Genomic DNA, 23,444 nt, shown 5'->3' with positions numbered 1-23,444 from the left:
ATCACGATGACATCAGTTGATGCAGAGGAAGCATTTTACAACATTCAACCCTCATTTGTAATAAAAATGCTCAAAAAATAATAAAAGGGATTTGAGGAGCAATTCCTCAACTTGCTGAAGAGCACCTACAAAAAACCTATAGCTAACTTAATACTTAGCAGCAAAAGACTGAATACTTTGCAGCTAAGACTGGGAATAAAGCAAGAATGTCTGCTCTCACTGCTCTTATTCAACACAAGGCTGGAAGGTCTCGGTAGTGCAATAAGGCAAGAAATGGAAATAAAACATACCGATCAAAAAGGAAGAAATTACATTTCTCTATATGCAGATATCATGATTGCCCATAAACAGCTTTTAAAATTAGTCTTACCAGCATACGCCTTTTTATTGCCTGGATTTTTCCTTGTAATCTAAATGCTATGAAGAACAAATACATTTATGTAATGAAAAAGACATTTAAAAATAAATGTCTCTTTTGGTGACAAATTTTTTTCACTTTTTCTGTATCTCTTCATTTTAATTAAAAATTGTCACACTCATGCACTATTACACTTGTGTTATATTCCTTACTGTCATAAAATCTGGGAGAAGACGTTTAGCTTTTTCTAAAACCAAATTTATCAAATCACTCTGATTTGTGGGAGGATTCATCTTGATTAGGAATATTAGATGAACTTGGAACCATATATTCTTTTACATTTATTTAAAAATATTAAAATGCTTCACAGAAGTTTTGAATAGTGCTTTTTTATGATTACTAATTGCTAGCTTGGTATCTCATTTTCATTTCTTTCTTTGGAACCTAGTCTCCAACCATTTGACTACTTCAGCTTTTCAGTTTCTGAATTGGCAGTTTCTGTGTGTGAAGAAGTTTTTCTTAAAGGGCCAGTACATTTAAAGCATCAGAAGTCCAATTTCTTCTTTGTATGGGAGTTCTTGAGTTCTTTTCTTTCAGGTTTATGTAAGTACTTGTTAGTCTCAAGAAGCTAAACAGAACAAAATCTCTTAAATTTAAGACCTCATAATCAAATTTATTAATTCCCTCTGGATGTAGGCAGAAGTGTTCTAAAGTATTTTCTTAGAAAATACTTCACATTCATACAGTAGAAGAACCATATAAACTCTTTGACAAGCTAGAGATTGCCCAAGCAGGAGTTTATAGGTGAAGTTTTAAAAAATGTTTTTTCTCTATTTTCTATATTTTGTTATATGCTATTGTATTCCCATTTTATGTGCAGTTCAAAGTTTTAAATACACATAAAATAATTCATATTATTGTTATGCAAGCCAAGTAAATGCTATAGAAGTCAAAATTCTCTGCTCTCTAAACAATGCAGAATCTATTTCAAGTCTATATGTTTTTCCAACCTTGACGGTAGATCTCTTTGGGTTGGATATCTCTAGTGTTCACAAATGATAGATTCCTATGATAAGTTAATCTCCAAAAATGTTTTCCTCAAAAGCCAGATACAGACAAAGGGTTACAATTACAAACAGATTATACTTCATGGCTAATTTCTTTTCCTCTATAACGAGGGAGTAAAGGCTTTTCTCATTTAAATACACACAGAGAATTGTCTTTAGCCAGGTGACAAAAGCAGAGGCAGAGACAAATATATATGTAAAATTCACTATAGGGAAAAATAAAAATTCCCATCCTAATGATTTTTAAAAATCAGAATATTCACCATTCTTCAGACACACGACATACTGCTGTGGGCCATTGGTTTCTCTTCCATTTACTCACGAGATTTATGATTCCCAACCCACGGAATTTACTTAAACAAAAGAAACACTGACAAAAATCCCTGCAAATCTTTTACTCTACTTCACCTTTCTGAAACTTTTATAGGCTTTCAGATACAGTCTTATCACAGCCAGGATACCAGCAGACTTCTAGGCTCTAACTGAAAGACAGGTGTCCAATCATATCTACTAACTGTTTACCCTGGAAATCTGGTTACCATCATGACTCTGGTGCCCACATCAGATTTTCAAACTCAAATTAAAAAAAAAATATGTTTCACAAGTTTTCAAATGTTAGACAGTCATGACTTGCGATCTATATTTTCTCTCCGGATGAGAAGGGGCAGAACTCAAGCAGCAAAACACTGCGGGAGTCTATTTTTTCTTTGTTCCAAAGTCAAAGGATTCCTCTGGAGTCTTGGCTGTCACTTGAAACCTACCATGCTACCCTTGTCCAACATGGTAGGTTGGATCATTATACTATTCCTTGAGTGAGGTGAGTGTGCATAGTCCAGAAAGAAGTTTATGCTTCCAACTTTATTAAGCATTTCTGTATTAGGCATTTCATTGTTTAGAATTTTGTTGGTATACTTTTTTATTTTATTTATTTATTTATTTTACTTTAAGTTCTGGGATGCATGTGCAGAACCTGCAGGTTTGTTACATAGGCATAAATGTGCCATGGTGGTTTTCTGCACCTATCAACTCATCATCTAGGTTTTAAGGCCCGCATGCATTAGGTATTTGTCCTAATGCTCTCCCTCCCCTTGCTCCCCAACCCCCAACAGGCCCCAGTGTGTGATGTTCCCATCCCTGTGTCCATGTGTTCTCATTGTTCACCTCCCACTTATGAGTGAGAACATGCAATGTTTGGCTTTCTGTTCCTATGTTAGTTTGCTGAGAATGATGGCTTCCAGTTTCATCCTTGTCCCTGCAAAAGACATGAATTCATCCTTTGTAATGGCTGCCTACTATTCCATGGTGTATATGTAACACATTTTCTTTATCCAGTCTATCATTGATGGGCATTTGGGTTGGTTCCACATCTTTGCTATAGTGAACAGTGCTTCTATAAACATACATGTGCATGTGTCTTTATAGTAGAATGATTTATAATCCTTTGGTATATACCTAGTAATGGCATTGCTGGGTCAAATGGTATTTCTGGTTCTAGATCCATGAGGAATTGCCACACTGTCTTCCACAATGGTTGAACTAATTTTCAACAGTGTAAAACTGTTCCTATTTCTCCACATCCTCTCCAGCATCTGTTGTTTCCTGACTTTTTAATGATTGCCATTCTAACTGGTGTGAGATGGTATCTCATTGTGGTTTTGATTTTCATTTCTCTAATGACCAGTGATGATGAGCATTTTTTTCATGTTTGTTGACTGCATAAATGTCTTCTTTTGAGAAGTGTCAGTTCATATCCTTTGCCAACTTTTTGATGGGGTTGTTTTATTCTTGTAAATTTAAGTCCTCTGTAGATTCTAGATATTAACTCTTTGTCAGATGGATAGATTGCAAAATTTTTCTCCCATTCTGTAGGTTGCCTGTTCACTCTGATGATGCTTTTGCTGTGCAGAAGCTCTTTAGTTTAATTAGATGCGATTTGTCAATTTTGGCTTTTGTTGTCATTGCTTTTGGTGTTTTAGTCATGAAGTCTTTGCCCATGCCTATGTCTTGAATGGTATTGTCTAGCTTTTCTTCTAGGATTTTTATGGTTTTAGGTGTTATATTTCAGTCTTTAATCCATCTTCAGTTAATTTTTGTGTAAGGTGTAAGGAAGGGGCCCAGTTTCTGTTTTATGCATATGGCTAACCAGTTTTCCCACCACCATTTATTAAATAGGGAATCCTTTTCCCATTGCTTGTTTTTGTCAGGTTTGTAGAAGATCAGATGGTTGTAGATGTGTGGTGTTATTTTTGAGGCCTCTGTTCTGTTCCATTGGTCTGTATATCTGTTTTGGTACCAGTACTATGCTGTTTTGGTTACTGTAGCCTTGTAGTATAGTTTGAAGTCAGATAGCATGATGCCTCAAGCTTTGTTCTTTTTGCTTAGATTGTCTTGGGTATATGGGCTCTTTTTCCATTCCTATGAAATTTAAAGTAGTTTTCTCTAACTCTGTGAAGAAAGTCATTGGTAGCTTGATGGGGATAGCATTGAATCTAAAAATTACTTTGGACAGTATGGCCATTTTCACGATATTGATTCTTCCTATCCATGAGCATGGAATGTTTTTCCATTTGTTTGTGTCCTCTCTTATTTCCTTGAGCAGTAGTTTGTAGTTCTCCTTGAAACGGTCCTTTACATCCCTTGTAAGTTGTATTGCTAGGTATTTTTTTCTCTCTGTAGCAACTGTGAATGGGAGTTTGCTCGTGATTTGGCTCTCTATTATTGGTGTATGGGAATGCTTGTGATTTTTGCACATTGATTTTGTATCTTGAGACTTTGCTGAGGTTGCTTATCAGCTTAAGGAGATTTCGGGCTGAGACAATGGGGTTTTCTTTTTTTTTTTTTTTTGAATTTTTGCTCATTATTTATTTATTTATTTTTTATTATACTTTAAGTTCTAGGGTACATGTGCATAGCGTGCAGGTTTGTTACATATGTATACTTGTGCCATGTTGGTGTGCTGCACCCATCAACTCGTCAGCACCCATCAATTCATCATTTATATCAGGTATAACTCCCAATGCAATCCCTCTCCCCTCCCCCCTCCCCATGATAGGCCCCGGTGTGTGATGTTCCCCTTCCCGAGTCCAAGTTTCCTCATTGTTCAGTTCCCACCTATGAGTGAGAACATGCGGTGTTTGGTTTTCTGTTCTTGTGATAGTTTGCTAAGAATGATGGTTTCCAGCTGCATCCATGTCCCTACAAAGGACGCAAACTCATCCTTTTTTAAGGCTGCATAGTATTCCATGGTGTATATGTGCCACATTTTCTTAATCCAGTCTGTCACAGATGGACATTTGGGTTGATTCCAAGTCTTTGCTATTGTGAATAGTGCCACAATAAACATACGTGTGCATGTGTCTTTATAGCAGCATGATTTATAATCCTTTGGGTGTATACCCAGTAGTGGGATGGCTGGGTCATATGGTACTTCTAGTTCTAGATCCTTGAGGAATTGCCATACTGTTTTCCATAATGGTTGAACTAGTTTACAATCCCACCAACAGTGTAAAAGTGTTCCTATTTCTCCACATCCTCTCCAGCACCTGTTGTTTCCTGACTTTTTAATGATTGCCATTCTAACTGGTGTGAGATGGTATCTCATTGTGGTTTTGATTTGCATTTCTCTGATGGCGAGTGATGATGAGCATTTTTTCATGTGTCTGTTGGCTGTATGAATGTCTTCTTTTGAGAAATGTCTGTTCATATCCTTTGCCCACTTTTTGATGGGGTTGTTTGTTTTTTTCTTGTAAATTTGTTTGAGTTCTTTGTAGATTCTGGATATTAGCCCTTTGTCAGATGAGTAGATTGCAAAAATGTTCTCCCATTCTGTAGGTTGCCTGTTCACTCTGATGGTAGTTTCTTTTGCTGTGCAGAAGCTCTTTAGTTTAATGAGATCCCATTTGTCAATTTTGGCTTTTGCTGCCGTTGCTTTTGGTGTTTTAGACATGAAGTCCTTGCCCATGCCTACGTCCTGAATGGTACTACCTAGGTTTTCTTCTAGAGTTTTTATGGTATTAGGTCTAACATTTAAGTCTCTAATCCATCTTGAATTAATCTTCGTATAAGGAGTAAGGAAAGGATCCAGTTTCAGCTTTCTACTTATGGCTAGCCAATTTTCCCAGCACCATTTATTAAATAGGGAATCCTTTCCCCATTTCTTGTTTCTCTCAGGTTTGTCAAAGATCAGATGGCTATAGATGTGTGGTATTATTTCTGAGGACTCTGTTCTGTTCCATTGGTTTATATCTCTGTTTTGGTACCAGTACCATGCTGTTTTGGTTACTGTAGCCTTGTAGTATAGTTTGAAGTCAGGTAGCGTGACGCCTCCAACTTTGTCCTTTTAACTTAGGATTGTCTTGGCAATGCGGGCTCTTTTTTGGTTCCATATGAACTTTAAAGCCGTTTTTTCCAATTCTGTGAAGAAACTCATTGGTAGCTTGATGGGGATGGCATTGAATCTATAAATAACCTTGGGCAGTATGGCCATTTTCACGATATTGATTCTTCCTATCCATGAGCATGGTATGTTCTTCCATTTGTTAGTGTCCTCTTTTATTTCACTGAGCAGTGGTTTGTAGTTCTCCTTGAAGAGGTCCTTTACATCCCTTGTTAGTTGGATTCCTAGGTATTTGATTCTCTTTGAAGCAATTGTGAATGGAAGTTCCTTCCTGATTTGGCTCTCTGTTTGTCTGTTACTGGTGTATAAGAATGCTTGTGATTTTTGCACATTCATTTTGTATCGTGAGACTTTGCTGAAGTTGCTTATCAGCTTAAGGAGATTTTGGGCTGAGATGATGGGGTTTTCTAAATATACAATCATGTCATCTGCAAACAGAGACAATTTGACTTCCTCTCTCCCTATTTCAATACCCTTTATTCTTTCTCTTGACTGACTGCCCTGGCCAGAACTTCCAATACTATGTTGAATAGGAGTGGTGAGAGAGGGCATCCTTCTGTTGTGCCAGTTTTCAAAGGGAATTTTTCCAGTTTTTTCCCATTCAGTGTAATATTGGCTGTGGTTTGTCATAAATAGCTATTATTATTTTGAGATACATTCCATCAATACCTAGTTTATTGTGAGCTTTTAGCATGAAAGGATGTTGAATTTTATTGAAGGCCTTTTCTGCATCTATTGAGATAATCATGTGGTTTTTGTCATTGGTTCTGTTTATGTGATGGATTACATTTATTGATTTGCATATGTTGAACAAGCCTTGCATCCCCGAGATGAAGCCGACTTGATCATGGTGGATAAGCTTTTTGATGTGCTTCTGGATTCGGTTTGCCAGCATTTTATTGAGGATTTTCACATTAATGTTCTTCAGGGATATCCTTGAGTACCTAATTTTTAAAAGTTTCTTTGAGTTAGCATCTAAATAAGGTCTGCATTATAATTAATTGATAGTGTTTAAGTATTTTAATTTATAGGTTATCTTTCTTTTTTGAAATTATTTATTTGTTGCAGAAACTAGGTCATTTGTCCTGAAGAGCTTCCCATAGCTTGGATTTTCCCACGTGTGATGAATTTAACATGTTCTTTTGTCATTGTTGCCATCGTCACTGTTCCTCCTCCTCTTCTTCCTTCTTCTTCCCTCCTCTCCTTCTGTCCCACTTTCTCTCTGTTTAACAAGAATACTTTATTGGAGGCATTTTGTTCTTCTATCAGAATGTGTGTTATGTCTTGTAGTCTCTTTTCTCTGTGACGTTAGCAGGTGTTGATAGTCAATGCCTACATTTATTAATTCTCTGTATGTTGCAAAATGGATTATATACTTTTCTTCTAGGGTGTTTATAGTTTTGGGTTTTACATTGAAGTCTTTAATCCATCTTGAGTTAATTTTTGTATAAGGTATAAATAAGGGGTCCAGTTTCAGTTTTCTGCATATTGCTAGCCAGTTCTCCCAGCACCATTTATTAAATAGGGAATCCTTTCCTCACTGCTTGTTCTTGTCAGGTTTGTCAAAGATCAGATGATTGTAGGTGTGTGGTCTTAGTTTTTGAGTTCTCTATTCTGTTCCATTGGTCTATGTGTCTGTTTTTGTACCACTACCATGGTGTTTTGGTTCCCGTAGCCTTGTAGTATTGTTTGAAGTCAGGTAGTGTGATGCTTCCAGGTTTATTCTTTTTGCTTAGGACTGTCTTGGCTTTACTGGCTCTTCTTGGTTCCATATGAAATTTTAAGTAGTTTTTTCTTTTTTCTAATTCTGCAAAGAGTCACTGGTAGCTTCATGGGAATTGCATTGACTCTAAAAATTACTTTGGGCAGTATGGCCATTTTCATGATATTGATTGATTCTTCCTATCCATGAGCATGAAATGTTTTTCCATTTGTTTGTGTCCTCTCTGAATTCCTTGAGCAGTGGTTTGTAATTCTCCTTGTAGAGATCTTTCACCTCCCTAGTTAGCTGTATTCCTAGATATTTTATTCTTTTTGTGGCAATTGTGAATGGGAGTTCATTCCTGATTTGGGTCTCTGCCTGCCTGTTGTTGGTGTATGGGACTACTAGTGATTTTTGCACATTGATTTTGTATCCCAAGACTTTGCTGTAGTTGTTTATCAGTTTAGGAAGCTTTTGGGCTGAGATGATGGGGTCTTCCAGCTACAGGATCATGTCATCTGCAAACAAAGATAGTTTGATTTGCTCTCTTCCTATTTGAATACCTTTTATTTCTTTCTCTTGCCTCATTGCCCTGGCCAGAACTTTCAATACTATGTTGAATAGGAGTGGAGGGAGAGTGCATCCTTGTCTTGTGCCAGTTCTTAAGAGGAATGCTTCCAGTTTTGGCCCATTCAGTATGATATTGGCTGTGGGTTTGTCATAGATGGGTCTTATCATTTTGATGTCTGTTCCTCCAGTAGCTAATTTATTGAGAGTTTTTAACATGAAGGAATATTGATTTCTATTGAAGGCCTTTCCACATCTATTGAGATAGTCAGGGGTTTTTTGTCTTTAGTTCTGTTTATGTGATGAATCACACTTATTGATTTGCATATGTTGGACCAACCTTGCTTCTAGGGGATGAAGCCTACTTGATTATGGTGAATAAGCTTTTTGATGTGCTGCTGTATTCAGTTTGCCAGTATTTAGTTGAGGATTTTTGCATTGATGTTAATCAAGGATATTGGCCTGAAATTTTCTTTTTCTATTGTATCTCTGACAGGTTTTGGTATCAGGATGATGCTGGCCTCATAAAATGAGTTATGGAGGAGTCCCTCCTTTTCAATCATTTGGAATATTTTCAATAGCAATGGTACTGGCTCTTCTTTGCACTTCTGTTATAATTCAGCTGTGAATCTATTTGGTCCTGGGCTTTTTTTTTTTTTTTTTTTTTTTTGGTTGGTAGGCTATTTATTACTGCCTCAATTTCAGAACTCATTATTGGTCTATTCAAGGATTCAGTTTCTTCCTGGTTCAGTCTTGGGAGCATGTATCTCTGCAGAAATTTATCCATTTCTTTTAGATTTTCTAGTTTATGTTCATAGAGGTGTTTACAGTTTTCTCTGATGATTGTTTATATTTCTGTGGGGTCAGGGTGATAACCCCCTTATCATTTCTAATTGTGTTTATTTGATTCTTCTCTTTCTTCTTTATTAGTCTAGCTAGTAGTCTATCTATTTTATTAAGTTTTCTTTTCTTTTTTTTTCCACTTTTTTTTTTTTTATTATACTTTAAGTTCTAGGGTACATGTGCATAACGTGCAGGTTTGTTACATATGTATACTTGTGCCATGTTGGTGTGCTGCACCCATCAACTCGTCAGCACCCATCAATTTGTCATTTATATCAGGTATAACTCCCAATGCAATCCCTCCCCCCTCCCCCCTCCCCATGATAGGCCCCAGTGTGTGATGTTCCCCTTCCCGAGTCCAAGTGATCTCATTGCTCAGTTCCCACCTATGAGTGAGAACATGCGGTGTTTGGTTTTCTGTTCTTGTGATAGTTTGCTAAGAATGATGGTTTCCAGCTGCATCCATGTTCCTACAAAGGACGCAAACTCATCCTTTTTTATAGCTGCATAATATTCCATGGTGTATATGTGCCACATTTTCTTAATCCAGTCTGTCACAGATGGACATTTGGGTTGATTCCAAGTCTTTGCTATTGTGAATAGTGCCACAATAAACATACGTGTGCATGTGTCTTTATAACAGCATGATTTATAATCCTTTGGGTGTATACCCAGTAGTGGGATGGCTGGGTCATATGGTACATCTATTTCTAGATCCTTGAGGAATCGCCATACTGTTTTCCATAATGGTTGAACTAGTTTAAAATCCCACCAACAGTGTAAAAGTGTTCCTATTTCTCCACATCCTCTCCAGCACCTGTTGTTTCCTGACTTTTTAATGATTGCCATTCTAACTGGTGTGAGATGGTATCTCATTGTGGTTTTGATTTGCATTTCTCTGATGGCGAGTGATGATGAGCATTTATTCATGTGTCTGTTGGCTGTATGAATGTCTTCTTTTGAGAAATGTCTGTTCATATCCTTTGCCCACTTTTTGATGGGGTTGTTTGTTTTTTTCTTGTAAATTTGTTTGAGTTCTTTGTAGATTCTGGATATTAGCCCTTTGTCAGATGAGTAGATTGCAAAAATGTTCTCCCATTCTGTAGGTTGCCTGTTCACTCTGATGGTAGTTTCTTTTGCTGTGCAGAAGCTCTTTAGTTTAATGAGACCCCATTTGTCAATTCTGGCTTTTGCTGCCGTTGCTTTTGGTGTTTTAGACATGAAGTCCTTGCCCATGCCTATGTCCTGAATGGTACTACCTAGGTTTTCTTCTAGAGTTTTTATGGTATTAGGTCTAACATTTAAGTCTCTAATCCATCTTGAATTAATTTTCGTATAAGGAGTAAGGAAAGGATCCAGTTTCAGCTTTCTACTTATGGCTAGCCAATTTTCCCAGCACCATTTATTAAATAGGGAATCCTTTCCCCATTTCTTGTTTCTCTCAGGTTTGTCAAAGATCAGATGGCTGTAGATGTGTGGTATTATTTCTGAGGACTCTGTTCTGTTCCACTGGTCTATATCTCTGTTTTGGTACCAGTACCATGCTGTTTTGGTTACTGTAGCCTTGTAGTATAGTTTGAAGTCAGGTAGCGTGGTGCCTCCAGCTTTGTTCTTATGACTTAGGATTGTCTTGGCAATGCGGGCTCTTTTTTGGTTCCATATGAACTTTAAAGCCGTTTTGTCCAATTCTGTGAAGAAACTCGTTGGTAGCTTGATGGGGATGGCATTGAATCTATAAATAACCTTGGGCAGTATGGCCATTTTCACGATATTGATTCTTCCTATCCATGAGCATGGTATGTTCTTCCATTTGTTAGTGTCCTCTTTTATTTCACTGAGCAGTGGTTTGTAGTTCTCCTTGAAGAGGTCCTTTACATCCCTTGTAAGTTGGATTCCTAGGTATTTGATTCTCTTTGAAGCAATTGTGAATGGAAGTTCCTTCCTGATTTGGCTCTCTGTTTGTCTGTTACTGGTGTATAAGAATGCTTGTGATTTTTGCACATTCATTTTGTATCGTGAGACTTTGCTGAAGTTGCTTATCAGCTTAAGGAGATTTTGGGCTGAGACAATGGGGTTTTCTAAATATACAATCATGTCATCTGCAAACAGGGACAATTTGACTTCTTCTTTTCCTAACTGGATACCCTTGATTTCTTTCTCTTGCCTGATTGCCCTAGCCAGAACTTCCAACACTATGTTGAATAGGAGTGGTGAGAGAGGGCATCCCTGTCTTGTGCCAGTTTTCAAAGGGAATTTTTCCAGTTTTTGCCCATTCGGTATGATATTGGCTGTGGGTTTGTCATAAATAGCTCTTATTATTTTGAGGTACGTTCCATCAATACCGAATTTATTGAGCGTTTTTAGCATGAAGGGCTGTTGAATTTTGTCAAAAGCCTTTTCTGCATCTATTGAGATAATCATGTGGTTCTTGTCTTTGGTTCTGTTTATATGCTGGATTACGTTTATTGATTTGCGAATGTTGAACCAGCCTTGCATCCCAGGGATGAAGCCCACTTGATCATGGTGGATAAGCTTTTTGATGTGCTGCTGAATCCGGTTTGCCAGTATTTTATTGAGAATTTTTGCATCGATGTTCATCAGGGATATTGGTCTAAAATTCTCTTTTTTTGTTGTGTTTCTCCCAGGCTTTGGTATCAGGATGATGTTGGCCTCATAAAATGAGTTAGGGAGGATTCCCTCGTTTTCAATTGATTGGAATAGTTTCAGAAGGAATGGTACCAGCTCCTCCTTGTACCTCTGGTAGAATTCAGCTGTGAATCCATCTGGTCCTGGACTTTTTTTGGTGGGTAGGCTATTAATTATTGCCTCAATTTCAGAGCCTGCTATTGGTCTATTTAGGGATTCAACTTCTTCCTGGTTTAGTCTTGGAAGGGTGTAAGTGTCCAGGAAATTATCCATTTCTTCTAGATTTTCTAGTTGATTTGCGTAGAGGTGTTTATAGTATTCTCTGATGGTAGTTTGTATTTCTGTGGGGTCCGTGGTGATATCCCCTTTATCATTTTTTATTGCGTCTATTTGATTCTTCTCTCTTTTCTTCTTTAATAGTCTTGCTAGTGGTCTGTCCATTTTGTTGATCTTTTCAAAAAACCAACTCCTGGATTCAGTGATTTTTTGGAGGGTTTTTTGTGTCTCTATCTCCTTCAGTTCTGCTCTGATCTTAGTTATTTCTTGCCTTCTGCTAGCTTTTGAATGTGTTTGCTCTTGCTTCTCCAGTTCTTTTAATTGTGATGTTAGAGTGTCAATTTTAGATCTTTCCTGCTTTCTCTTGTGGGCATTTAGTGCTATCAATTTCCCTCTACACACTGCTTTAAATGTGTCCCAGAGATTCTGGTATGTTGTATCTTTGTTCTCATTGGTTTCAAAGAACATCTTTATTTCTGCCTTCATTTCGTTATGTACCCAGTAGTCATTCAGGAGCAGGTTGTTCAGTTTCCATGTAGTTGAGTGGTTTTGATTGAGTTTCTTAGTCCTGAGTTCTAGTTTGATTGCACTGTGGTCTGAGAGACAGTTTGTTATAATTTCTGTTCTTTTACATTTGCTAAGGAGTGCTTTACTTCCAATTATGTGGTCAATTTTGGAATAAGTGTGATGTGGTGCTGAGAAGAATGTATATTCTGTTGATTTGGGGTGGAGAGTTCTATAGATGTCTATTAGGTCCACTTGGTGCAGCGATGAGTTCAATTCCTGGATATCCTTGTTAACTTTCTGTCTGGATCTGTCTAATGTTGACAGTGGAGTGTTGAAGTCTCCCATTATTATTGTATGGGAGTCTAAGTCTCTTTGTAAGTCTCTAAGGACTTGCTTAATGAATTTGGGTGCTCCTGTATTGGGTGCATATATATTTAGGATAGTTAGCTCTTCCTGTTGAATTGATCCCTTTACCATTATGTAATGGCCTTCTTTGTCTCTTTTGTTCTTTGATGGTTTAAAGTCTATTTTATCAGAGACTAGGATTGCAACCCCTGCTTTTTTTTGTTCTCCATTTGCTTGGTAGATCTTCCTCCATCCCTTTATTTTGAGCCTATGGATGTCTCTGCATGTGAGATGGGTCTCCTGAATACAGCAGACTGATGGGTCTTGACTCTTTATCCAGTTTGCCAGTCTGTGTCTTTTAATTGGAGCATTTAGTCCATTAACATTTAAGATTAATATTGTTATGTGTGAACTTGATCCTGCCATTATGATATTAAGTGGTTATTTTGCTCATTAGTTGATGCAGTTTCTTCCTAGCCTCGATGGTCTTTACATTTTGGCATGTTTTTGCAATGGCTGGTACCGGTTGTTCCTTTCCATGTTTAGGGCTTCCTTCAGGGTCTCTTGTAAGGCAGGCCTGGTGGTGACAAAATCTCTAAGCATTTGCTTATCTGTAAAGGATTTTATTTCTCCTTCACTTATGAAACTTAGTTTGGCTGGATATGAAATTCTGGGTTGAAAATTCTTTTCTTTAAGAACGTTGAATATTGGCCCCCACTCTCTTCTGGCTTGTAGAGTTTCTGCCGAGAGATCTGCTGTTAGTCTGATGGGCTTCCCTTTGTGGGTAACCTGACCTTTCTCTCTGGCTGCCCTTAAGATTTTTTCCTTCATTTCAACTTTGGTGAATCTGGCAATTATGTGTCTTGGAGTTGCTCTTCTGGAGGAGTATCTTTGTGGCGTTCTCTGTATTTCCTGAATTTGAATGTTGGCCTGCCCTACTAGGTTGGGGAAGTTCTCCTGGATGGTATCCTGAAGAGTGTTTTCCAACTTGGTTCCGTTTTCCCCCTCAGTTTCAGGCACCCCAATCAGACGTAGATTTGGTCTTTTTACATAATCCCATACTTCTTGCAGGCTTTGTTCATTTCTTTTTCTTCTTTTTTCTTTTGGTTTCTCTTCTCGCTTCATTTCATTCATTTGATCCTCTATCGCTGATACTCTTTCTTCCAGTTGATCGAGTCGGTTACTGAAGCTTGTGGATTTGTCACGTATTTCTCGTGTCATGGTTTTCATCTCTGTCATTTCTTTTATGACCTTCTCTGCATTAATTATTCTAGCTATCAATTCTTCCACTCTTTTTTCAAGATTTTTAGGTTCTTTGCGCTGGATACGTAATTCCTCCTTTAGCTCTGAGAAGTTTGATGGACTGAAGCCTTCTTCTCTCATTTCGTCAAAGTCATTCTCTGACCAGCTTTGATCCACTGCTGGCGATGAGCTGCACTCCTTTGCAGGGGGAGATGCGCTCTTATTTTTTGAATTTCCAGCTTTTCTGCCCTGCTTCTTCCCCATCTTCGTGGTTTTATCTGCCTCTGGTCTTTGATGATGGTGACGTACTGATGGGGTTTTGGTATAGGTGTTCTTCCTGTTTGATAGTTTTCCTTCTAACAGTCAGAACCCTCAGCTGTAGGTCTGTTGGAGATTGCTTGAGGTCCACTCCAGACCCTGTTTGCCTGGGTATCACCAGCAGAGGTTGCCGAAGATAGAATATTGCTGAACAGCGAGTGTACCTGACTGATTCTTCCTTTGGAAGCTTCCTCTCAGGGGTGTACTCCACCCTGTGAGGTGTGAGGTGTCAGACTGCCCCTAGTGGGGGATGTCTCCCAGTTAGGCTACTCATGGGTCAGGGACCCACCTGAGCAGGTAGTCTGTCCGTTCTCAGATCTCAACCTCCGTGTTTGGAGATCCACTGCTCTCTTCAAAGCTGTCAGACAGAGTCGTTCGCATCTGCACAGGCCTCTGCTGCTTCCCCTTTTGTTGTTTAGCTGTGCCCTGTCCCCAGAGGTGGAATCTACAGAGACAGGCAGGTTTCCTTGAGGGGCTGTGAGCTCCACCCAGTTCGAGCTTCCTAGCGGCTTTGTTTACCTACTTAAGCCTCAGCAATGGTGGGCGCCCCTCCCCCAGCCTCGCTGCTGCTGTTTTGGTTAGATCACAGACTGCTGTGCTAGCAATGAGGGAGACTCCGTGGCTGTGGGACCCTCCCGGCTAGGTGTGCGTATAATCTCCTGGTGTGCCCCTTTGCTTAAAGCGCAGTATTGGGGTGGGAATTACCCGATTTTCCAGGTGTTGTGTGTCTCAGTTCCCCTGGCTAGGAAAAGGGATTCCCTTCCCCCTTGCACTCCCCAGGTGAGGCAATGCCTCGCCCTGCTTCAGCTCTCGCTGGTCGGGCTGCAGCAGCTGACCAGCACCAATTGTCCGGCACTCCCCAGTGAGATGACCCCAGTACCTCAGTTGAAAATGCAGAAATCACCGGTCTTCTGTGTCGCTTGCGCTGGGAGTTGGAGACTGGAGCTGTTCCTATTCAGCCATCTTGCTCCGCCCCCTCGAAAAGAGCTTTTCTTTTCTTTTCTTTTTTTTTTTAAACAATTTATTTATTTAGGGTGAGGCAGTGAAGCGGGTAGGGAGGGCAGGGGGCAACCTCTCTTCCTCACAGGCACTAGGCCTTGTTTCTCTCCCAGAGAAGCTAAGGTCGGCAGTGACTGAGGGGAGTGAGACAGGGAGGATGCATGGAGTCTGTGGGAACCAGAGAGAAGCTGGAGTCAGAGGCAGGAGCTGGGGCTATGTGGGGGTGAAAGGTGAGGCAAGGTCAAAGGTGAACTGCAGCTTGGAGGGAGGGGTCCAATGTAAACCAGGACTTACAGGTGTAGAGGTAAAATGGGGTTCGTAGGGGGTGAAAGAGAAGTTGGGATCAGAGGGGATTCATGGGTGAAAGAGAAGTTGGGGTCAGAGGTAGGAGATGGGGCTCAGTTGGGGAGTTAAAGGTGAGGCAAGGTCAGAGGTGAAGGGCAGCTCAGAGGGAGGGGTCAAACATAAACCAGGACTTATAGTTCTAGAGGTAAAATGGGATTCATGGGAGGCAGGGGTCAAAGGTGAAGCAGAGGTCGGGGTGAAGGAGGGCCCATAAAGTTAAAGAGCAGTTTCCAGAGTCAGAAGGGGTGAATCGGGGCTCCTCCTGGGAATGTCAAGGTTGGAAGAGCTCAAGGGAGTCAGAGATAAATTAGGGCTCAAGGGTCAAAGGGGAGTCAGGGTCGGAGATGAAGTAGCCAGAGGTAAAGCCAGCTCCAAAGGTATTGTTAGGGGCAGGGCAAAGTCTTAGGGTCAGGGGTAAGTCAGGCTTGGAGGGAAAGCAGGGCTCTAGGGGTCAGAGATGAAGGGTCCTAGGGAATCAAAGGTCAGAAGCCTCGAGGGGACAGATGGGAAGCGATGGGAGCAACCTAGGCCATCTCCTCCTTGGCCCTCTCCTTGAACTCGCCCTCCTCGGCTGTGGTGTCCTGGTACTGCTGGTACTCAGATACCAGGTCATTCATGTTGCTCTCACCCTCGGTGAACTCCATCTCATTCATGCCCTTGCCTGTGTACCAGTGCAGGAACGCCTTGCGCCAGAACATGGCTTTGAACTGCTCAGAGATGTGCTTGACAGCTCCTGGAAGGCCATGCTACTGCCAATGAAGGTCACAGCCATCTTCAGGCCATGGGGCGGGATGTTGCACATGGCTGTCTTCAAGTTGTTGGGGATCCACTCCACGAAGTCACTGCTGTTCTTGCTCTGCATGCTCAGCATCTGCTTGTCCACCTTCATGGACACACGGCCCCGGAACACGGCAGCCACAGTCAGGTAGTAGTTTTGGTGCGGGTTGCACGTGGCCATCATGTTCTTGGTGTCCAACATCTGCTGGGTGAGCTCAGGCACCGTCAGGGCCCAGTACTGCTGGCTGCCCCGGCTGGTCAGGGGCGTGAAGCCGGGCATGAAAAAGTGCAGGTGAGGAAAGGGGACCATGTTGATGGCCAGCTTGTGCAGGCTGGTGTTCAGCTGGCCTGGGAAGCACAGGCAGGTGGTGACTCCGCTCGTGGTGGCCGACACCAGGTGGTTGAGGTCCTTGTAGGTGGGGGTGGTCAGCTTGAGGGTGCAGAAGCAGATGTCATAGAGTGCCTCATTGTCGATGCAGTAGATCTCATCCATATTCTCCACCAGCTGGTGCACGGACAGCGTGGCATTGTAGGGCTCCACCACCGTGTCTGACACTTTGGGTGAGAGCACCACGCTGAAGGTGTTCATAATGTGGTCTGGGAACTCCTTGCGGATCTTACTGATGAGCAGCGTGCCCATCCCAGACCCCATGCCACCGCCCAAGCGAGTGGGTCAGCTGGAAGCCTTGAAGGCAGTCGCAGCTCTCGGCCTCCTTCTGGACCACATCCAGGACAGCGTTCACCAGCTTCATGCACTCCATGTAGTGCCCCTTCGCCCAGTTGTTGCCGGCTCCAGATTGGCCAAACATGAAGTTGTCTGGCTGAAAGATCTGACCGAAGGGGCTGGAAAGGACAGAGTCCATGGTGCTGGGTTCCAGGTCCACCAGCACTGCTCTGGGAACATAATTTCCTCCTCTGGCCTTGTTGTAGTACACGTTGATCCTCTCCAGTTGCAGGTCACTATCCCCATAGTATGTGCCTGTGGAGTTGATGCCATGTTCATCACTGATAACCTCCCAAAACTTGGCCCGGATCTGGTTGCCACCCTGGCCAGCCTGCAGGTGCACGATCTCCCTCATGGTGGTGGCGCTGAGGGTGGATGTGGTGGCGGTGGAGTGAGTGCGGGGAGCTGCGGCAGCGGTGTGGGTGGAAGATGCTGTGGAGATGGCAGAGCGCTATTAATTTTTTCAAAAAAAAAAAAAAAAAAAAGCTCCTAGATGTGTTGATTTTTTGAAGGGTTTTTCATGTCTCTATCTTCTTTAGTTCTGCTCTGATCTTGGTTATTTTTTGTCTCTGCTACCTTTGGGGTTTGTTGCTCTTGGTTCTCTAGCTCTTTTAGTTGAGATGTTAAGTTCTTAACTTGAGATCTGTCTAGATTTTTGATGTGAGCATTTAGTGCTGTAAATTTCCCTCTTAATATTGAATTAGTTGTTTCCCAGAGATTCTGGTACATTGTCTTTTTGTTCTCATTAGTTTCAAATAACTTCTTGATTTCTGTCTTAATTTCATTACTTACCCAAGAGTCATTCAAGAGCAAGTAATTCAATTTCCATGTAGTTGTGTGATTTTTAGTGAATTTCTTAATCTTGACTTCTAATTTGATTGTGGTGTGGTCTGAAAGACTGTTTCTTATGATTTCAGTTTTTTTTTTTACATTTGCTGAGTAATGTTTTACTTTCAATTATATGATCAGTTTCAGAGTAAGTTCCATGTGGTGATGAGAAGAATGTATATTTTGTCATTTTGGGTGGAGAGTTCTGTAGACATCTATCAGACCTACTTGATCCAGAGCTGAGATCAGGTCCTGAATATCTTTATGTTAATTTTCTGTCTTGATGATATGTCTAATATTGACAGTGGGGTGTGAAGTCTCCCACTATGATTGTGTGGGAGTCTAAGTCTCTTTGTAGGTCTCTAAGAACTTGCTTTATGAGTCTGAGTGCTCCTGGATTGGGTGAATTTATGTTTATGACAGTTACCTCTTCTTGTTGAATTGAACCCTTTACCCTTCTTTGTCTTTTTTTTTTGTTTTTTGTTTTTTGTTTTTTTTTTTTTTTTTGAGATGGAGTTTCACTCTTGTTGCCCAGGCTGGAGTACAATGGCATGATCTCAGCTTACTGCAACTTCCGCCTCCCGGGTTCAAGTGATTCTCCTGCCTCAGCCTCTCGAGTAATGGGGATTACAGGCATGTGCCACCACACCTGGCTAATTTTGTATTTTTAGTAGAGACGGGATTTCTCCTTGTTGGTCAGGCTGGTCTCGAACTCCTGACCTCAGGTGATCCACCTGCCTTGGCCTCCCAAAGTGCTGGGATACAGACGTGAGTCACGTGCCTGGCCTTCTTTGTCTTTTTTGATCTTTGTTGATTTAAATTCTATTTTGTCAGAAACTAGGATTACAACTCCTGCTTATTTCTGTTTTCCATTTGCTTGGGAAATTTTCCTCTATCCCTTTATTTTGAGCCCATGTGTGTCTTTACATGTGAGATGGGTCTCTTAAAGACAGCATACTGATGTGTCTTGGCTCTTTATCCAGCTTTCCATTTGCATAATTATTTTCAATTAGTTTCTTTGCAAGAATCTATTCAAGCTCTTTATCCACGTTTTAAGGACAGTTTTATTTAAAACTAGATAGTATAATTCAAAATCCTCTTATGAGTTGCAGATAAACAACAATTCATGGCAGTCTTCTGAAAGATAGTGAAAAGGTGAGACTGCCACTGAAACCCACTCTGTTTTGTGGAATTCTCACTCTTCTCTCTGGAGACCTCATGACTGTGATATATGAACTGAGAGAGGGCAGCACTGTCAAAACATACATGGAAGAGAATTTAATAAAAGAGAGTTCCATGTACCTATCATCCTGAATTCACATATGTTAATAATTTATGATACTTGCTTTGAATCATTTTATTTATTAAATAAATAAAATATAGATAGAGGTCAAGTCTAATTTGTACTTCTTCCTAATCATTCTCTTCATTCTCAGAAGAACCATATCCTGAAGTTGGTGGACATTCTTCTCATTCATTTTCATGTATTTAATTTTACTACATATATATATACATAGACAAAAATCTGGTATCATTAATGAGTATCTTTTGACTTTATATAAAGGTTTAAAAACGTATATAAATCTATCATTCTTTACAGAGAATTTGACAACTTCCTCACCATTATGTTTGTCAGATTCACTCATGTTAATACTTGTAAGTCTTCTTTCAACAGTACATATTATTATCTTTTATCAATACATACATTTTACCTATTCATTCACCTCTTCTTGAATATTTGCATTGTTTTCATCTTTTCATTGTTTCAAACAAAGCTGCCACAAACATGTTTTCCTGAGTATATGAGTTTTTCTTTCTTTCTTTTTTGTTTGAGACAGAATCTCGCTCTGTCACCCAGGCTGGAGTACAGTAGCGCATGATCTTGGCTCACTGCAACCTCTGCCTCCTGAGCACAAGTGATCCTACTGCCTCAGCCTCCTGAGTAGCTGGGATTACAAGTGGGTGACACCATGCCTGGCTAATTTTTGTATTTTTAGTAGAGACGGGGTATCGTCATGTTGGCCAGGCTGGTCTCAAACTCCTGACTTTAAGTGATCTGCCAGCCTTGGCCTCCCAAATTGTTGGGATTACAGGTGTGAGCCACTGTGCCCGGGTCTGAGTTTTTCTAGAGCAGTAGTTCTCCAACTGTTTAATTTTACTCTTAAAAATTATTGGGGCCAGCGCGGTGGCTCAAGCCTGTAATCCCAGCACTTTGGGAGGCCGAGACGGGCGGATCACGAGGGCAGGAGATCGAGACCATCCTGGCTAATACGGTGAAACCCTGTCTCTACTTAAAAAATACAAAAAACTAGCCGGGCGACGAGGCGGGCGCCTGTAGTCCCAGCTACACGGGAGGCTGAGGCAGGAGAATGGCGTAAACCCGGGAGGCGGAGCTTGCAGTGAGCTGAGATCCGGCCACTGCACTCCAGCCTGGGTGGCAGAGCAAGACTCCTTCTCAAACAAAAACAAAAACAAAAACAAAACAAAACAAAAATTATTGAGGACCCCAAAGAACCTTTGTTTATCTGAGTAAAATATATTATTATTTACTGTATTAGAAATTAAAATGGAAATTAAAAATATTTAATTATGTATTCATTTAAAAGTGATAATACATCGGCCGGGTGCGGTGGCTCAAGCCTGTAATCCCAGCACTTTGGGAGGCCGAGACGGGTGGATCACGAGGTCGGGAGATCGAGACCATCCTGGCTAACATGGTGAAACCCCGTCTCTACTAAAAAATACAAAAAACTAGCCGGGCGCGGTGGCGGGCGCCTGTAGTCCCAGCTACTTGGGAGGCTGAGGCAGGAGAATGGCGTAAACCCGGGAGGCAGAGCTTGCAGTGAGCCGAGATCACGCCACTGCACTCCAGCCTGGGCAACACAGTGAGACTCCGTCTCAAAAAAAAAAAAAAAAAAAAGTGATAATACATCAATTACATGTTAGTACAAATTATTTTATGAAAATAACTATATTTTTCAGAACAAAAACATTTAGTGAGAAAAGTAACATGGGCTTTTATTTTTTGCAAATCTCTTTGATTTCTGTCTTAATAGAAAAGAGCTGGATTCTCTTATCTGTTTCTGCATTCACTCTTCTGTGATACATTGTTCTGGGTGAAATATAGAAAGTCCTATCTCACACATATATGTAGTTGGAAAAGACAGGAGTTTTAAAGTAGTCTATGCAGATAACTGTGGATGGTTTTTGATATTATACTAAAATTGGACATTTGGAAGTTTCTTGGAGATTAGTTCCAAAATGCAAACTGAAACTGTATCAATGAACTGCTTGTGTTTTTATACATGAAAAATCCATTTGCCTATCCTCACCTGGAATGGAATTTTTACCTATGCATGATTTTGTAGCATCATGCATTGATTATTTTAAAAATATTGCTTCACTGATTTATGCAGATCTTTCCAAATATTGACATATTTCATGATACAGTATTAAAAATATCACATTTGTTACTATCACCATTGATCTTATCAGGAAAGTATTTATGTTTCAGAAAGCTGTGCAGCTTATGGTTGCAGACACAAGTTTTCTTTTTTTTTTTTTTGAGTGCAGACACAAGTTTTCTTTTCTTTTTTTGTAAGTTTCAAATATTTATTAATGAGAGTAACCTCCTACATAACACATCAACATGATTTCATGCATTTGGAGGATAAAAATTTCCTAGTTAAGTGGAAAATTGGAGATGGCTTCTGGAGGACCTTCATTCTAAAGCAGTTTTACAAGACCTTCTTTCTCTGGTTTGCTGTAATCCACATTAACTGAGTAGAACTTGTATTGATCATTGGGACCCAGTTTGTTCCAGGGCTCTGGGTTATTCTTTCCGTTCCAAGTAACATCTGGATTGAACAATGCTGGATGCAAGACATACAGTGCTGCTCTAGTACCTCCATCTCCAATAAACTCAAAGAGGAGAATCATGCTCAGATACTTCTTGGCTTGATTGAGGATCTGGTAGAGCATGTTTGCAGCAGTGGCCTCTGATTCAAAAGGAGAGAACAAGCCTAGTTATCAGACTCTGGACTAAGTAGTATCTACTACAAGTTTTCTAAAACTCTAATTTTTACACAAAAACTTGAATTTGTAATTGGCAAATAATGCTGTCAGTTGTTTTCCTTGAAGTGACAGCCTCACTTTGTTAATTTTAGAGAAACATCTGCCCAAAACCCAAGTCTGAATAACCAAAGTTTGTCTGTCAGTAATTCTTTTAACTACAAATGGTGTTTCATGAAGAGTTGCTTTTAAATTGCACAAGTGTTTGTCTTTGAGGCAGTGATTTTACTTCAAGATGTAGCAGAAGTGCTTTATGCATATTTTCCATTTGTCATACAAAATATTTAAAAACTGTATTCTCAAGGGTCAATATTTATAACATCAATACTTTTCACTGCTCCATATAAGACAAGTACAACTGACGTTTTTAATAAAACAGCATATGGTGGTAACAAACACAATGCCTACTAGTACTATTTTGTGGCACTGCTTCAATTTGTACTAAGGCACCAGTAGTCTTACACACTGTATTAGTTTCCTAGGGCTGCTGTTACAAACTACCACAAATTTGGTTGCTTGAAACAACAGGCATTTATTCTTCTTTAGTTCTATAGGTCAGAAGTCTGAAATGAATTTCACTGGGCAGAAATCAAGCTATCAGCAGGGCACACTCTTTCCAGAGACTCTAGGGGAGAATCTGTTTCCTTGCCTTTTCCAGCTTCTGAAGCTGAATTTCTTACATTCCTTGGCTCATAATCCCTCCATCTTCAAAGTCAGCAGCATAGCATCTTGCTTTAGCCATTATGTTGCCTTCTGTTCAAATCTCCCTCTGCCTGTGTTGTGACCATCATGAAGAAAAAGAATGGATGGGCCGGGCGCGGTGGCTCAAGCCTGTAATCCCAGCACTTTGGGAGGCCGAGACGGGCGGATCACGAGGTCAGGAGATCGAGACCATCCTGGCTAACACGGTGAAACCCCGTCTCTACTAAAAATACAAAAACTAGCCGGGCGAAGTGGCGGGCGCCTGTAGTCCCAGCTACTCGGGAGGCTGAGGCAAGAGAATGGCGTAAACCCGGGAGGCGGAGCTTGCAGTGAGCTGAGATCCGGCCACTGCACTCCAGCCTGGGCGACAGAGCGAGACTCTGCCTCAAAAAAAAAAAAAAAAAAAAAAAAAGAATGGATGCCCACCTGAAAATTGGTTTGGATGTCAGGACTGATGATGCCACACACATACCAAGAGGGTATGAAAAGATTTATTGCTTACATAATTGAAGCTTTTCTGGGGAGAGCAGGGCAGCCCTCCCAAGCAGATTTGAAAGGGACTTGAGAGCCAGGAAAAGAAACTAGCTTGAATATTTTAAATTGTGATAAGGGAATGGGGAAAACTTTCAATGTAAAGGGCTAGATAGTAAAAATTTTAGGCTTTGTGAGCTATGAAATCTCTGCCATAACCACTGAACTTAAAATGTAAAAGCATCCATAGACAATCTATA

General features: G+C 40.5%; 2 pseudogenes across 1 annotated transcript; both read right to left on the bottom strand.

Annotated features, from left to right (window-relative positions):
• Positions 1-15,270: 15,270 nt before the first annotated feature.
• LOC104661215 lies at positions 15,271-17,570 on the bottom strand (annotated as a pseudogene). The gene has a single exon (XR_747813.2). The product of XR_747813.2 is annotated as a tubulin beta-4A chain-like (transcript).
• A 4,096-nt stretch (positions 17,571-21,666) lies between these two features.
• On the bottom strand, positions 21,667-21,921 carry LOC115898636 (annotated as a pseudogene).
• Between the last annotated feature and the right edge of the window lie 1,523 nt (positions 21,922-23,444).

Source organism: Rhinopithecus roxellana, chromosome 7 (assembly GCF_007565055.1).
Source record: "Rhinopithecus roxellana isolate Shanxi Qingling chromosome 7, ASM756505v1, whole genome shotgun sequence".
NCBI classification, from domain to species: domain Eukaryota; kingdom Metazoa; phylum Chordata; class Mammalia; order Primates; family Cercopithecidae; genus Rhinopithecus; species Rhinopithecus roxellana.
This window is presented reverse-complemented; position numbering and strand designations above follow the sequence as displayed.